Genomic DNA, 17,411 nt, shown 5'->3' with positions numbered 1-17,411 from the left:
ATATGTACCTCAAGTAGACAGAGCCTGGCAAATGTTTTTATGGTTATACACATCAGTATTCTTTAGAGTTGGGTGTATCTAGACTGAATTTGTCTGTACTTAAGGCACAGTTGATGTATACCTCAAGTAAACAAAGCCTCTCAAAAGTTCTAATTGTAACAGACATTGGTGTTCATTAGGCATGGTTGTATGTAGATCTAGTCGGTCTGTACCTGAGATACAAATGATGTGCACTTCATGTAGACAAAGACTCTACAAAGTTTTGATATTAATATTATTTCTTTGTAATATATTTGGTTGTATGTAGATTGAATAATCTGTACTTGAGGTGCAATTGATGTTTACCTCAAGTAGACAAAGCCGGTCGAAAGTTTTGATTGTAATACACATCAATATTCATTATATTTGAATGCATGTAGATTCAATTGGTCTAAACTTGAGGTACAATTGATGTGTACCTCAATTAGACAAAGCCTGTCGAAAGTGTTGATGGTAATACACATCAATATTCATCTGAGTTGGGTGTATGTAGATTGAATTGGTCTGTACTTGAAGTACATTTCATTTATACCTCAAGTAGACAAAGCCTAACGAAAGATTAAATGGTAACAAACATTAGTATTCATCAGTGTTGGTTGTATGAAGAATCAATCGGTCTGTACTTGAGGTACAGTTGATGTGTACCTCAAGTAGACAATGCTTGTCGAAAGGTTTGATGGTTATACACATCAATATTCATCAGAGTTGGGTGTATGTAAGTTGAATTGGTCTTAACTTGAGGTACAATTGATGTGTACCTCAATTAGACAAAGCCTGTCGATAGTGTTGGTGGTAATACACATCAATATTCATCAGAGTCGGGTGTATGCAGGTTGAATTGATCTGTACATCAGGTACAGTTCATTTATACCTCAAGCAGACAAAGCCTAACGGAAGATTAAATGGTAACACACATTAGTATTCATCAGTGTTGGTTGTATGAAGATTCAATCGGTCTGTTCTTGAGGTGCAGTTGATGTGTACCTCAAGTACACAAAACCTTTCGAACTTTTTGATTTAAACACACATAAGTATTCTTCGGGGTTAGTTGTATGTATAATGAATTGGTCTGTACTAGAGGTACAGTTGATGTTTACGTCGAGTAAACAAAGCTTGTGGAAAGTTTTGATGATAATACACATTAATATTCATTAGAGTTGGGTTTATCTAGATTGAATTTGTCTGTACTTGAGGAACAGTTGATGTGCATATCAAGTAGACAGAGCCTGTTGAATGTTTGATGGTTATACACATTAATATTCTTCAGAGTTGTTTGTATCTAGACTGAATTTGTCTGTTCTTGAGGTACAGTTCATGTATATCTCAAGTATACAAAGCCTATCAAAAGATTAACTGATAACACACATTAATATTCATCAGTGTTGTTTGTTTGTATATTGAATTGGTCTGTATTTGAGGCACAGTTGATGTAAACCTCAAGTAGACAAAGCCTCTCAAAACTTTTAAGGGTAACAGACATTAGTATTCATCAGGATTAGTTGTATTTAGATCCTATCGGTCTGTACAAGCGATAAAAATTATGTGCACTTCATATAGACAAAGACTCTACAAAGTTTTGATGGTAATATAATTAGTTTTTATCATATTTATTTGCATGTAGATTGAATAATCTGTACTTGAGGTACAATTGATGTTATCCTCATGCAGACAAAGCCGGTTTAAAGTTTTGATGGTAATACACATCAATATTCATCATAGTTGGTTGTATGTAGATTGAATTGGTCTGAACTTGAGGTACAGTTGATTTGCACCTCAAGTAGTCAAATCCTTTCGAAAGTTTTTATTGTAATACACATCAATATTCATCAGTATCTGTTGCATGTAGGTTGAATTTGTCTGTACTTGAAGTGCAGTTGATATGTACACCAAGTACACAATTCTAAAGATTAAAAGTTAACACTCATAAGTTTCCATCAATATTCTTCAGAGTTCGGTGTATCTAGATTAAATTGGTCTTTACTTGAGGCTAAAATGATGTATTCCTCAAGTAGACAAGTCCTCTTAAAAGTTTTAATGGTAACTGACATTAGTATTCATAAGGCTTGGTTGTATGTAGATTGAATAATCTGTACTTGAGGTACAATTGATGTTTACCTCTAGTAGACAAAGCCGGTCGAACGTTTTGTTGGTAGTACACATCAATATTCATTATATTTGAATGCATGTTGATTCAATTGGTCTTAACTTGAGGTACAATTGATGTGTACTTCAATTAGACAAAGCCTGTCGAAAGTGTTGATGGTAATACACATCAATATTCATCAGAGTTGGGTGTATGTAGATTGAATTGGTCTGTACTTGAGGTACAGTTCATTTATACCTCAAGTAGACAAAGCCTAACGAAAGATTAAATGGTAACACACATTAGTATTCATCAGTGTTGGTTGTATGAAGATTCAATCGGTCTGTACTTCAGGTACAGTTGATGTGTACCTCAAGTAGACAATGCTTGTCGAAAGGTTTGATGGTTATACACATCAATATTCATCAGAGTTGGGTGTATGTAAGTTGAATTGGTCTGAACTTAAGTTCAATTGGTGTGTACCTCAATTAGACAAAGCCTGTCGATAGTGTTGGTGGTAATACACATCAATATTCATCAGAGTTGGGTGTATGCAGGTTGAATTGATTTGTACATCAGGTACAGTTCATTTATACCTCAAGCAGACAAAGCCTAACGGAAGATTAAATGGTAACACACATTAGTATTCATCAGTGTTGGTTGTATGAAGATTCAATCGGTCTGTTCTTGAGGTACAGTTGATGTGTACCTCAAGTACACAAAACCTTTCGAACTTTTTGATTTAAACACACATAAGTATTCTTCGGGGTTAGTTGTATGTATAATGAATTGGTCTGTACTAGAGGTACAGTTGATGTTTACGTCGAGTAAACAAAGCTTGTGGAAAGTTTTGATGATAATACACATTAATATTCATTAGAGTTGGGTTTATCTAGATTGAATTTGTCTGTACTTGAGGAACAGTTGATGTGCATATCAAGTAGACAGAGCCTGTTGAATGTTTGATGGTTATACACATTAATATTCTTCAGAGTTGTTTGTATCTAGACTGAATTTGTCTGTTCTTGAGGTACAGTTCATGTATATCTCAAGTATACAAAGCCTATCAAAAGATTAACTGATAACACACATTAATATTCATCAGTGTTGTTTGTTTGTATATTGAATTGGTCTGTATTTGAGGCACAGTTGATGTAAACCTCAAGTAGACAAAGCCTCTCAAAACTTTTAAGGGTAACAGACATTAGTATTCATCAGGATTAGTTGTATTTAGATCCTATCGATCTGTACAAGCGATAAAAATTATGTGCACTTCATAAAGACAAAGACTCTACAAAGTTTTGATGGTAATATAATTAGTTTTTATCATATTTATTTGCATGTAGATTGAATAATCTGTACTTGAGGTACAATTGGTGTTATCCTCATGCAGACAAAGCCGGTCTAAAGTTTTGATGGTAATACACATCAATATTCCTCATAGTTGGTTGTATGTAGATTGAATTGGTCTGAACTTGAGGTACAGTTGATTTGTACCTCAAGTAGTCAAATCCTTTCGAAAGTTTTTATTGTAATAAACATCAATATTCATCAGTATCGGTTGCATGTAGGTTGAATTTGTCTGTACTTGAAGTGCAGTTGATATGTACACCAAGTACACAATTCTAAAGATTAAAAGTTAACACTCATAAGTTTCCATTAGGGTCGGTTGTGTGTAGATCCATTGGTCTGTACTCTAGGTACAGTTGATGTGTACCTCAAGTAGACAATACCTGTCGAAAGATTTAATGGTTATACACATCAATATTCTTCAGAGTTCGGTGTATCTAGATTAAATTGGTCTTTACTTGAGGCTAAAATGATGTATTCCTCAAGTAGACAAGTCCTCTTAAAAGTTTAAATGGTAACTGACATTAGTATTCATAAGGCTTGGTTGTATGTAGATTGAATAATCTGTACTTGAGGTACGATTGATGTTTACCTCTAGTAGACAAAGCCGGTCGAACGTTTTGTTGGTAGTACACATCAATATTCCTTATATTTGAATGCATGTTGATTCAATTGGTCTTAACTTGAGGTACAATTAATGTGTACCTCAATTAGACAAAGCCTGTCGAAAGTGTTGATGGTAATACACATCAATATTCATCAGAGTTGGGTGTATGTAGATTGAATTGGTCTGTACTTGAGGTACAGTTCATTTATACCTCAAGTAGACAAAGCCTAACGAAAGATTAAATGGTAACACACATTAGTATTCATCAGTGTTGGTTGTATGAAAATTCTGTACTTGAGGTACAGTTGTTGTATACCTCAAATAGACAAAGCTTTTCGAACATTTTGATTTGAAAACATATTAGTAATCATCAGGGTTGGTTGTATGTATACTGAATTGTTCTGTACTTGAGATACTGCTGATGTGTACGTCGAATAGACAAAGCTTGTGGAAAGTTTTGATGTTAACACACATTAATATTCATTAGAGTAGGGTGTATCTAGATTGAATTGGATTGCACTTGAGGTACAGTTGATATGTACCTCAAGTAGACAGAGCCTGGCAAATGTTTTTATGGTTATACACATCAGTATTCTTTAGAGTTGGGTGTATCTAGACTGAATTTGTCTGTACTTAAGGCACAGTTGATGTATACCTCAAGTAAACAAAGCCTCTCAAAAGTTCTAATTGTAACAGACATTGGTGTTCATTAGGCATGGTTGTATGTAGATCTAGTCGGTCTGTACCTGAGATACAAATGATGTGCACTTCATGTAGACAAAGACTCTACAAAGTTTTGATATTAATATTATTTCTTTGTAATATATTTGGTTGTATGTAGATTGAATAATCTGTACTTGAGGTGCAATTAATGTTTACCTCAAGTAGACAAAGCCGGTCGAAAGTTTTGATTGTAATACACATCAATATTCATTATATTTGAATGCATGTAGATTCAATTGGTCTTAACTTGAGGTACAATTGATGTGTACCTCAATTAGACAAAGCCTGTTGAAAGTGTTAATGGTAATACACATCAATATTCATCTGAGTTGGGTGTATGTAGATTGAATTGGTCTGTACTTGAAGTACATTTCATTTATACCTCAAGTAGACAAAGCCTAACGAAAGATTAAATGGTAACACACATTAGTATTCATCAGTGTTGGTTGTATGAAGATTCAATCGGTCTGTACTTGAGGTACAGTTGATGTATACCTCAAGTAGACAATGCTTGTCGAAAGGTTTGATGGTTATACACATCAATATTCATCAGAGTTGGGTGTACGTAAGTTGAATTGGTCTGAACTTAAGTACAATTGATGTGTACCTCAATTAGACAAAGCCTGTCGATAGTGTTGGTGGTAATACACATCAATATTCATCAGAGTTGGGTGTATGCAGGTTGAATTGATCTGTACATCAGGTACAGTTCATTTATACCTCAAGCAGACAAAGCCTAACGGAAGATTAAATGGTAACACACATTAGTATTCATCAGTGTTGGTTGTATGAGGATTCAATCGGTCTCTTCTTGAGGTACAGTTGATGTGTACCTCAAGTACACAAAACCTTTCGAACTTTTTGATTTAAACACACATAAGTATTCTTCGGGGTTAGTTGTATGTATAATGAATTGGTCTGTACTAGAGGTACAGTTGATGTTTACGTCGAGTAAACAAAGCTTGTGGAAAGTTTTGATGATAATACACATTAATATTCATTAGAGTTGGGTTTATCTAGATTGAATTTGTCTGTACTTGAGGAACAGTTGATGTGCATATCAAGTAGACAGAGCCTGTTGAATGTTTGATGGTTATACACATTAATATTCTTCAGAGTTGTTTGTATCTAGACTGAATTTGTCTGTTCTTGAGGTACAGTTCATGTATATCTCAAGTATACAAAGCCTATCAAAAGATTAACTGATAACACACATTAATATTCATCAGTGTTGTTTGTTTGTATATTGAATTGGTCTGTATTTGAGGCACAGTTGATGTAAACCTCAAGTAGACAAAGCCTCTCAAAACTTTTAAGGGTAACAGACATTAGTATTCATCAGGATTAGTTGTATTTAGATCCTATCGGTCTGTACAAGCGATAAAAATTATGTGCACTTCATATAGACAAAGACTCTACAAAGTTTTGATGGTAATATAATTAGTTTTTATCATATTTATTTGCATGTAGATTGAATAATCTGTACTTGAGGTACAATTGATGTTATCCTCATGCAGACAAAGCCGGTCTAAAGTTTTGATGGTAATACACATCAATATTCATCATAGTTGGTTGTATGTAGATTGAATTGGTCTGAACTTGAGGTACAGTTGATTTGTACCTCAAGTAGTCAAATCCTTTCGAAAGTTTTTATTGTAATAAACATCAATATTCATCAGTATCGGTTGCATGTAGGTTGAATTTGTCTGTACTTGAAGTGCAGTTGATATGTACACCAAGTACACAATTCTAAAGATTAAAAGTTAACACTCATAAGTTTCCATTAGGGTCGGTTGTGTGTAGATCCATTGGTCTGTACTCTAGGTACAGTTGATGTGTACCTCAAGTAGACAATACCTGTCGAAAGATTTAATGGTTATACACATCAATATTCTTCAGAGTTCGGTGTATCTAGATTAAATTGGTCTTTACTTGAGGCTAAAATGATGTATTCCTCAAGTAGACAAGTCCTCTTAAAAGTTTAAATGGTAACTGACATTAGTATTCATAAGGCTTGGTTGTATGTAGATTGAATAATCTGTACTTGAGGTACGATTGATGTTTACCTCTAGTAGACAAAGCCGGTCGAACGTTTTGTTGGTAGTACACATCAATATTCATTATATTTGAATGTATGTTGATTCAATTGGTCTTAACTTGAGGTACAATTGATGTGTACCTCAATTAGACAAAGCCTGTCGAAAATGTTGATGGTAATACACATCAATATTCATCAGAGTTGGGTGTATGTAGATTGAATTGGTCTGTACTTGAGGTACAGTTCATTTATACCTCAAGTAGACAAAGCCTAACGGAAGATTAAATGGTAACACACATTAGTATTCATCAGTGTTGGTTGTATGAAGATTCTGTACTTGAGGTACAGTTGTTGTATACCTCAAATAGACAAAGCTTTTCGAACATTTTGATTTGAAAACATATTAGTAATCATCAGGGTTGGTTGTATGTATACTGAATTGTTCTGTACTTGAGATACTGCTGATGTGTACGTCGAATAGACAAAGCTTGTGGAAAGTTTTGATGTTAACACACATTAATATTCATTAGAGTAGGGTGTATCTAGATTGAATTGGATTGCACTTGAGGTACAGTTGATATGTACCTCAAGTAGACAGAGCCTGGCGAATGTTTTTATGGTTATACACATCAGTATTCTTTAGAGTTGGGTGTATCTAGACTGAATTTGTCTGTACTTAAGGCACAGTTGATGTATACCTCAAGTAAACAAAGCCTCTCAAAAGTTCTAATTGTAACAGACATTGGTGTTCATTAGGCATGGTTGTATGTAGATCTAGTCGGTCTGTACCTGAGATACAAATGATGTGCACTTCATGTAGACAAAGACTCTACAAAGTTTTGATATTAATATTATTTCTTTGTAATATATTTGGTTGTATGTAGATTGAATAATCTGTACTTGAGGTGCAATTGATGTTTACCTCAAGTAGACAAAGCCGGTCGAAAGTTTTGATTGTAATACACATCAATATTCATTATATTTGAATGCATGTAGATTCAATTGGTCTTAACTTGAGGTACAATTGATGTGTACCTCAATTAGACAAAGCCTGTCGAAAGTGTTGATGGTAATACACATCAATATTCATCTGAGTTGGGTGTATGTAGATTGAATTGGTCTGTACTTGAAGTACATTTCATTTATACCTCAAGTAGACAAAGCCTAACGAAAGATTAAATGGTAACACACATTAGTATTCATCAGTGTTGGTTGTATGAAGATTCAATCGGTCTGTACTTGAGGTACAGTTGATGTATACCTCAAGTAGACAATGCTTGTCCAAAGGTTTGATGGTTATACACATCAATATTCATCAGAGTTGGGTGTATGTAAGTTGAATTGGTCTATACTTGAGGTGCAGTTGATGTGTACCTCCATTAGACAGAGCATGTTGAATGTTTTGATGGTTATACACATCAATATTCTTCAGAGTTGTTTGCATCTAGACTGAATTGGTCTCCATTTGAGGTACAGTTCATGTATACCTCAAGAAGACAATGCCTATCAAAAGATTAACTAGTAACACACATTGAGATTCGTCAGTGTTGGTTGTTTGTAGATTGAATTGATCTGGACATGAGGCACAGTTGATGTATACCTCAAGTAGACAAAGCCGCTCAAAACCTTTAATGGCAACAGATATTAGTATTCATCAGGGTTAGTTGTATTTAGATCCAATCGGTCTGTTTAAGAGACAAAAATTATGTGCACTCCATGTAAACAAAGCCTCTACAAAATTTTGATGGTAATATAATTAGTTTTTTTCATATTTGGTTGTATGTAGATTGAATAATCTGAACTTGAGGTACAATTAATGTTTTCCTCAAGTAGACAAAGCCGGTCTAAAGTCTTGGTGGTAATACACATCAATATTCATCATTATTGGTTGTATGTAGATTTAATTGGTCTGAACTTGAGGTACAGTTGATATGTACCTCAAGTATTCAAATCCTGTCGAAAGTTTTGATTGTAATACACATCAATATCCATCAGTATCGGTTGCATGTAGGTTGAATTTGTCTGTACTTGATGTGCAGTTGATATGTACAGCAAGTACAAAATTCTAAAGATTAAAAGGTAACACTCATAAGTTTCATCAGTGTTGGTTGTATGAAGATGCAATCGTTCTGGACTTGAGGTACAGTTGATGTATACCTCAAGTAGACAAACCTTATCGAACATTTTGATGGTAACACACATTAGTATTCATCAGGGTTCATTGTATGTACATTGAATTGGTCTGTATTTGAGGTGCAATTGATGTGTACCTCAAGTAGACAATGCTTGTCGACAGTTTTGATGGTTATACACATCAATATTCATCAGTATTGGTTGTATGTAGGTTGAAATGATCTGTACATGAGGTACAGTTGATATGTACCGCAAGTAGGCAATTCTCAAGATTAAATGGTAACACAAATTAGTATTCATCAGGGTTGGTTGTATGTATACTGAATTGGTCTGTACCTGAGGTACAGCTGATGTGTACGTCGAGTGGACAAAGCTTGTGGAAAGTTTTGATAGTAATACACATTAATATTCATTAGAGTTGGGTGTATCTAGATTGAATTGGTCTGTATTTGAGGTATAGTTGATGTGTACCTCAGGTAGACAGAGAATGTTGAAAAATTTGATGATTATACATTATTCATTAGAGTTGTTTGTATCAGGACTGAATTGGTCTGCACTTGATGTACAGTTCATGTATACCTCAAGTAGACAAAGCCTATCAAAAGATTTACTGGTAACACACATTAGTATTCATCAGTGTTGTTTTTTTGTAGATTTAATTGGTCTGTACTTGAGGTACAGTTGATGTATACCTCAAGTAGACAAAGCCTCTCAAATTTTTTAATGGTAACAGACATTAGTATTCATCAGGGTTAGTTGTATTAAGATCCAATCGGTCTGTTTAGGAGTTACTAATGATGTGCACTTCATGTATACAAAGCCTCTACAAAATTTTGATGGTAATATAATTAGTTTTTATCATATTTGGTTGTTTGTAGATTGAATAATCTGTACTTGAGGTACAATTGATGTTTACCTCAAGTAGACAAAGCCGGTCTAAAGTCTTGATGGTAATACACATCAATATTCATCATAGTTGGTTGTATGTAGATTGGATTGGACTGAACTTGAGGTACAGTTGATTTGTACCTCAAGTAGTCAAATCCTGTCGAAAGTTTTTATTGTAATACACATCAATATTTATCAGTATCGGTTGCATGTAGGTTGAATTTGTCTGATCTAGTGAAAGAAGGTAGATCAAGACACACACAAAAAACACAACGAGCAGCACAGACTGACAGTCAACACACCATCGATAAAATGTAAAGAAAAATAAAATACCCAGACACGTAAAACGAAAGAGGGACCAGGATAAACGGACAACCACAAATGTTACAGAGAACGGAGTTGATCTTTTTTAGAGAAAATTTATCCATACACATAAGAAAGATGCATTGTCGGAATAGTGGACTGTCGGAGTAATGGGCTGTCGGAATAGTGGGCTAGTTCCGATGCAAAGACCCTATAAGCGAATAAATTAAAAATTATTCAGCTTAAATTGGTTAAGTAGTTTGAGAGTAAAATATCTTTGAAACAGTCTACACTGAAGGACGGACAACAGAAGCGACAAAAGACACCAAGTTAACTTAAACTAAAGTTATAGTGCGAAAACCAAGAAAATGCTTATTTGGGCCCTTTTTGGCCCCTAATTCCTAAAATGTTGGGACCAAAACTCCCAAAATCAATACCAGCCTTCCTTTTATAGTCATAAACCTTGTGTTAAAATTTCATAGATTTCTATTCCCATTTACTAAAGTTAGAGTGCGAAAACTAAAATTATTCGGACGACGACGACGACGACGACGACGACGACGACGACGACGCAGACGACGACGACGACGCAGACGCCAACGTGATAGCAATATACGACGAATTTTTTTTCAAAATTTGCGGTCGTATAAAAACTGCTTGTTATCACTGAATGGTAAAGATTATTTAAATTTATCAGTTGGTAGTAAAAAGTGAATATACATTGTATATTGTATATAACAAAGATTTAAGTTGATTCAGGACAAAGAAAGATAACTCCAATTAAATAAAATTCTTGCAATAAGATATTTCTTGCTTACTATTCTGGACAAAGAAAGATAACTCTAATTAAAAAAAAATTGCCATTTCACAATATTGTGAAATTAGATATTTCTTGCCATTGCACAATACTGTGCAATTGAAAAGACTTGCTATTGCACAATACTTAATATAATAATTTTAGATCCTGATTTGGACCAACTTGAAAACTGGGCCCATAATCAAAAATCTAAGTACATGTTTAGATTCAGCATATCAAAGAGGCCCAAGAATTCAATTTTTGTTAAAATCAAACTTAGTTTCATTTATGACCCTTTGGACCTTAATGTAGGCCAATTTGAAAACGGGACCAAAAATTAAGAATCTACATACACAGTTAGATTTGGCATATTAGACCAGCGGTAGAATCCAAAAATATTTTTTTTAATGCACCCACCGAACACACGGCTAAATTATATATCATTGAAAAGATAAAATTGTTAACTTTAATATTAATGATGCCGTAAGCATGAGAAGTGGTCGGAATTTTGCATAATTGAGGTCAAAGGTCAACAATTGAATAGTACAAAATTTTGTCTTTACTGTCTATTTTGGGCTAAATTTAGGAACATAAAACATATTAAACAATCAGGGGACAATATTTCATTCAACATATATGGAACCTGTTGTGAATACCATTTTTTTTCTATACATCGTCATTTTTAACGTTAACATTGACGTTTTTCGTTATATGATACATTTTGTTTATTTATGACTTAATTTAGTTTCCATACAAGGATGACCTTGAACTTTGGTAATATTTTTTTCCCATAAAAATGAAGTCTGAAGACGACTTGCTACTATACAAAAGGTTAAAGTCAGGTAAAGGAGGGATAAAAGTTAATTTCATTGATTTCAGTTTCAATGGTCATGATGGTTATTTTCGTAAATTTTTTACATTTTTTTTTTCAAATAAAGGCTGCCATATATATTTTTGCTGTAAAATCAAAATGAATTCAAATAAGGTTTATAAAATATGTTAGCATCATATCAACGTTTTTTGACGTTTTTTAACATTCGGAATGCCCGATCGTCCTTCCATAATAAACGGAAATAGCTTCAGTGTCAAAGTTAACTAAACGTGTATTAAATCAACAGAAAAGGTGGACAAAACTAAAAGCAAAACAAGTGTATGTATGAATTAGCATTATTAAGACGTAAATAGGTCAGGTAATCAAGCATCATCATCATCATCTATATCTTCCAGGTGTGTATTGATGGTTTTACAAAGGTCTGATGCTTGACATTGACAAAGTTCAGTACAAGACAAATTCTGTTCAAAACACACACAACTTTTTCTGCAAACTGATTTTCCTTTCCATGTGCACACCAAATCTTGAAGGAAGTCAGATGACATTTGACCTTCAAACAAGACAGTTTCAAGACCACACTATCCTTCTTTCCAACCAAACTGTAGAAGCGATCCAATAGCAGACTTGGCGATATGTGTAGTCATTCAGATATTTGGTTTTGAAAGAAGACCTAAGGACGTGCTGTTTGAAAGATGCTTCACAAGGAGGGAATCGGACCAAGCTAGAATCTTTACATGTGGCTAATTTCACCCAGAAACTGTTCAGATTATTATGGCAGCCTTTGGACTTTCCTTTAGGATCATGAAGCCTAGTTACGAGTTTCCGACTGACGGCTACTGAATCTTCTATATCTAATAAAGATATCTGGGACAAGTCAATGAAATCAACAGGCACTTCTTTTAGTGCCTTTAGCATGATTGGATTTCTTGCCTATGCGAAATAAAGACGATGTAGTATCACATCCTGTAATAGCATGTGCAGCTGGTAGAATTTTGCACAAAACTGAATTTAACGACCCACACAGCTCGTGAACAGGAATATAACGCCGACAATCCTTAATGCTAGGGATCATTCCTGTTTGAAACCACAATTCAGATATATGAGTCATCTGTGGGAAATAATGTACTAAAAGTACTAGCACGTCCGTATCCGGAGACTTTACAATAATGCGACCGTTTACACCGTTTTCCCTGTACAGTTTGTCAGCATTCAATGCATGCAGAATAATATGTGTATCTGCCTCTTCTTGTGTACTTGACAATTCACTGCAATCTGATATACCTTTTGGACTTATTATTTTCACTATTTCTGGATTGGGAAATGATCCAGCAAGGTAGTTTTTGTCCATCCATTAGACAACTATTTTCTTTAATATATTGTAAAGTGATTTCACCAAGAAACTTTATAAGTGATTGCTTGTTTTCACCTGAACTAAGAAACGGAGTCTTAAGAGGCTTCACATCTTTCTGAACAAGATTGTTTATCACTATATGCATTTTCACGACGGGGAGGCTCATGACGCTCTTTTGGCTTGTTGAATGGTACACAGTTTATCAAAGACATTGTCTGCTCGTCGACTGGTAACGATTTTTCCTGTCCTCGTTTACCTTTAACCTGTTCAGCATGTACAGCGCTTGCATCTGTCATTTAAATCTGCAGTTGGAAAACAGCCCTAGCCATAGAATGGAAAGTATCCTTGTCATCCACCGTTTCCGTGTTTATGTCAATGTTATCTGATCCTTCCTGGATAAGACAACCATTGGACGACAGTGGTACAATACCGTTTGGAACATACACGCAATATTTGATCCTATCAATTTCCTGACTTGATAAGCTTGTTAGGTATTGCCTTACCTCATCATACGAACTGCAAAACCCATGAGCATTTAATGTTTCCACTAATTGTTTTGATCCAAATTCGTGATACAATTGGAATGCAAGACCAATTTGAAATGGAGTGATAACATTAGTACTCATTGAAACTATGTTTTATGTAAGCGACATACATTTTCGCATTTTTTTCTACGGTAGTATGATTTTGGTTTGTAACGGCCAGAAAAGACGTTTCATCTATTAACCAACAAATAAATTTGGTCAGGTTGGGGGGCATTGATTGAATTGACAACGGCAGAGAACATTCGGAAGGTGTTGGGTAATAATCATTGCTTAGATCAAGGCTATGTATATCACGCCTTAAAATATTGGCAGCGGTGTGTGAAATCTGTTCTTCACTTGTTGAATTTTTGGAACTTCCAATTTCCAAATCTAACTGTGCTATTTTGAGTTTAGATTTTAGCTGACTTACAGCTTCGATTGCGTCACCGAAAGATATAGAGCTGCTGAACATGATATATGATTAACCATGGCCTTGTTGTGGTTGTATGACAATTGCATCGCCGTAATAATTCATTAACCTATTTTGCAATTTATATGTTGTGTATTTATCGGCATAGTTTTGTGGAAGCAAGACACGAAATTTCTCAAGCAAGGTGGACATCATAAAAGCCTTATGCTTTACCATCAGGTCTGAATTAATTTCTGATACCAGCTTCACAAATGCAGTATCGTGGTCAGAAGATTCTGCTTTTGCTTTTTGGGGTGTTTTCAGTAGATATTTAGTTATACAGGCCGAATGATAAAGGGCATTTTCAGTAAAATTTTCATGTAAAACCATTGACTCAATTTCATGATCCGAATTTTTTCTAGCTGCCTCAAGTATATTCTTAATTCTGTCTTCTGATTCCACTTTGTGCAATTCAGCATCTTTTTTGTAAGTTTAGTTCTTACAAAAAAATGAAGGCCGTACTTTAACCTATAATGGTTTACTTTTTAAACTGTTATTTGGATGGAGAGTTGTCTCATTGGCACTCACACCGCATCTTCTTATATCTAAGAATACCACTCTGATCGAGTTGTGATTCTAGATGTGCTTGCAGCAGGTGAAAAAATGCTAGCACCACCTATATTCTCCGTTTCCATAAATTCTTGTTTATAACAAGATAGATTCTGCTTACTGGTGTAAGATTTACAACAAGATCTATGGTATTTAACATCAACATTTTCCGAAAAAAAATGATTAATAGAAGACAACTCTTCTTCAATCTTCAATTAGATCTCATCTTTCCGTAGTTTAGTAGCTTCAATGAAACTAACTTTGCCTTTGTCAGTGAAAATATATAATTTTTCCGGGCTTTTAATCTGACAAATAATGCATTCCAGCCAATCTAAGGAAGACTTCCCTCTCTTGGCACTTGTTGGGATAAGTTTTAAAGGACTACCGAACTGTGACATTATCCGGAAAATTTTCACAACAGATCCGGAATATTTTTTAAGCGATTACTTAACACAATGTAAACAATGATAAAAAAAATAATATATTACCACTCTGGGTATTCCAAATAACAAAAAACAATGAAATCAACAACAAAGCAAATATAAAACTAGTGTAAAGACAAATTTAAACCCTTAAACTGATATTAATTAAACAATTTCAATGTGAAATGTAATCGACATTTGGCTTGTACAGTGATAGAACTGAATGGAGTGAGGATTAAACAAAAATAAACGTCCCGGACGGTAATTCGGGAATTAGATAAATTGTGTAACAGATTGATGTGTTACATTCAAATTAAAAATTTCTTGTAAATCGAATAAGAAATGTTCCAAACGAAAGTTGTTTTGTATAAAGTAAATATCGAAGTGTATATTTATGCCAAATAAACACAAATGAAGTGTTTTATAATTATCCTGTTATTAACGGAAATCGGTAAAAATCGTGTTAACAACAACTACTGAAGTAAAACGGTTTTTAAAATGTTGATTGTAAATATTTTTAAAACAATTATTAACTAGTTTTATCGTCAGTTATATATTCTTACATTATAAAATAAAAAAATAGCCGTAATATTGTGATTTGTAATAATAATTTACATTTTAGTGTATCAGGGATTTTTTTTTTATACACTACATATCGCTCTAAAAAGCCATTTTTACGGAAATTCGACCGTACGATTTTCTTACGGCATGTTTAAAATACAAGTTTAACATGTATTCTTTCATTTAAAAAAAAATCCAGGTGTGTGTTCTTTGGGTGCATTAAACTCCTTAACTAAGCATCTTTTCAGATTTCGCCGCTGCACTATATCAAAGAACCCCATTTATTCAATTTTTGATGAAATCAAATAAAGTTAAATTTTGGACCCAGATTTGGACCAACTTGAAAACTGGGCCAATAATCAAGAATCTAAGTACATTTTTAGATTCAACATATGAAAGAACCCAACTGATTCAATTTTTGTCAAAATCAAACTAAGTTTAATTGTGGACCCTTTGGACCTTAATGTAGACCAATTTGAAAACGGGACCAAAAATTAAGAATCAACATACACAGTTAGATTCGGCATATCAAAGAACCCCAATTATTCAATTTTGATGAAATCAAACAAAGTTTAATTTTGGACCCTTTGGGCCCCTTTTTCCTAAACTGTTGGGACCAAAACTCCCAAAATCAATACCAACCTTCCTTTTATGGTCATAAACCTTGTGTTTAAATTTCATAGATTTCTATATATTTATACTAACGTTATGGTGCGAAAACCAAGAAAAATGCTTATTTGGGTCCCTTTTTGGCCCCTAATTCCTAAACTGTTGGGACCTAAACTCCCAAAATCATAACCAATCTTTCTTTTGTGGTCATAAACATTGTGTTTAAATTTCATTGATTTCTATTCACTTAAACTAAAGTTATTATGCAAAAACCAAGAATAATGCTTATTTGGGCCCTTTTTTAGCCCCTAATTCCTAAACTGTTGAAACCAAAACTCCCAAAATCAGTCCCAACCTTTCTTATGTGGTCATAAACCTTGTGTCAAAATTTCATAGATTTCTATTAATTTAAACTAAAGTTATAGTGCGAAAACCAAGAAAATGCTTATTTGGGCCCTTTTTGGCCCCTAATTCCTAAAATGTTGGGACCAAAACTCCCAAAATCAATACCAACCTTCCTTTTATGGTCATAAACCTTGTGTTTAAATTTCATAGATTTCTATATATTTATACTAACGTTATGGTGCGAAAACCAAGAAAAATGCTTATTTGGGTCCCTTTTTGGCCCCTAATTCCTAAACTGTTGGGACCTAAACTCCCAAAATCATAACCAATCTTTCTTTTGTGGTCATAAACATTGTGTTTAAATTTCATTGATTTCTATTCACTTAAACTAAAGTTATTATGCAAAAACCAAGAATAATGCTTATTTGGGCCCTTTTTTAGCCCCTAATTCCTAAACTGTTGAAACCAAAACTCCCAAAATCAGTCCCAACCTTTCTTATGTGGTCATAAACCTTGTGTCAAAATTTCATAGATTTCTATTAACTTAAACTAAAGTTATAGTGCGAAAACCAAGAAAATGCTTATTTGGGCCCTTTTTGGCCCCTAATTCCTAAAATGTTGGGACAAAAAATCCCAAAACCAATACCAACCTTCATTTTATGGTCATAAACCTTGTGTTAAAATTTCATAGATTTCTATTCACTTTTACTAAAGTTAGAGTGCGAAAACTATAAGTATTCGGACGACGACGACGACGCCAACGTGATAGCAATATACGACGAAAATTTT

At 34.1% G+C, this 17,411-nt stretch overlaps 1 protein-coding gene across 1 annotated transcript in view; it reads left to right on the top strand.

Moving 5' to 3' along the window:
- Positions 1-17,411, top strand: part of LOC134716470 (von Willebrand factor A domain-containing protein 5A-like) — a 390,229-nt gene that overhangs the window by 47,204 nt on the left and 325,614 nt on the right. The window lies entirely within an intron of this gene.

This window comes from Mytilus trossulus, chromosome 4 (assembly GCF_036588685.1).
Source record: "Mytilus trossulus isolate FHL-02 chromosome 4, PNRI_Mtr1.1.1.hap1, whole genome shotgun sequence".
In the NCBI taxonomy this organism is placed as follows: Eukaryota; Metazoa; Mollusca; class Bivalvia; order Mytilida; family Mytilidae; genus Mytilus; species Mytilus trossulus.
Note: the sequence above shows the minus strand (reverse complement) of the source record. Positions and strands in the feature narration are given on the sequence as shown.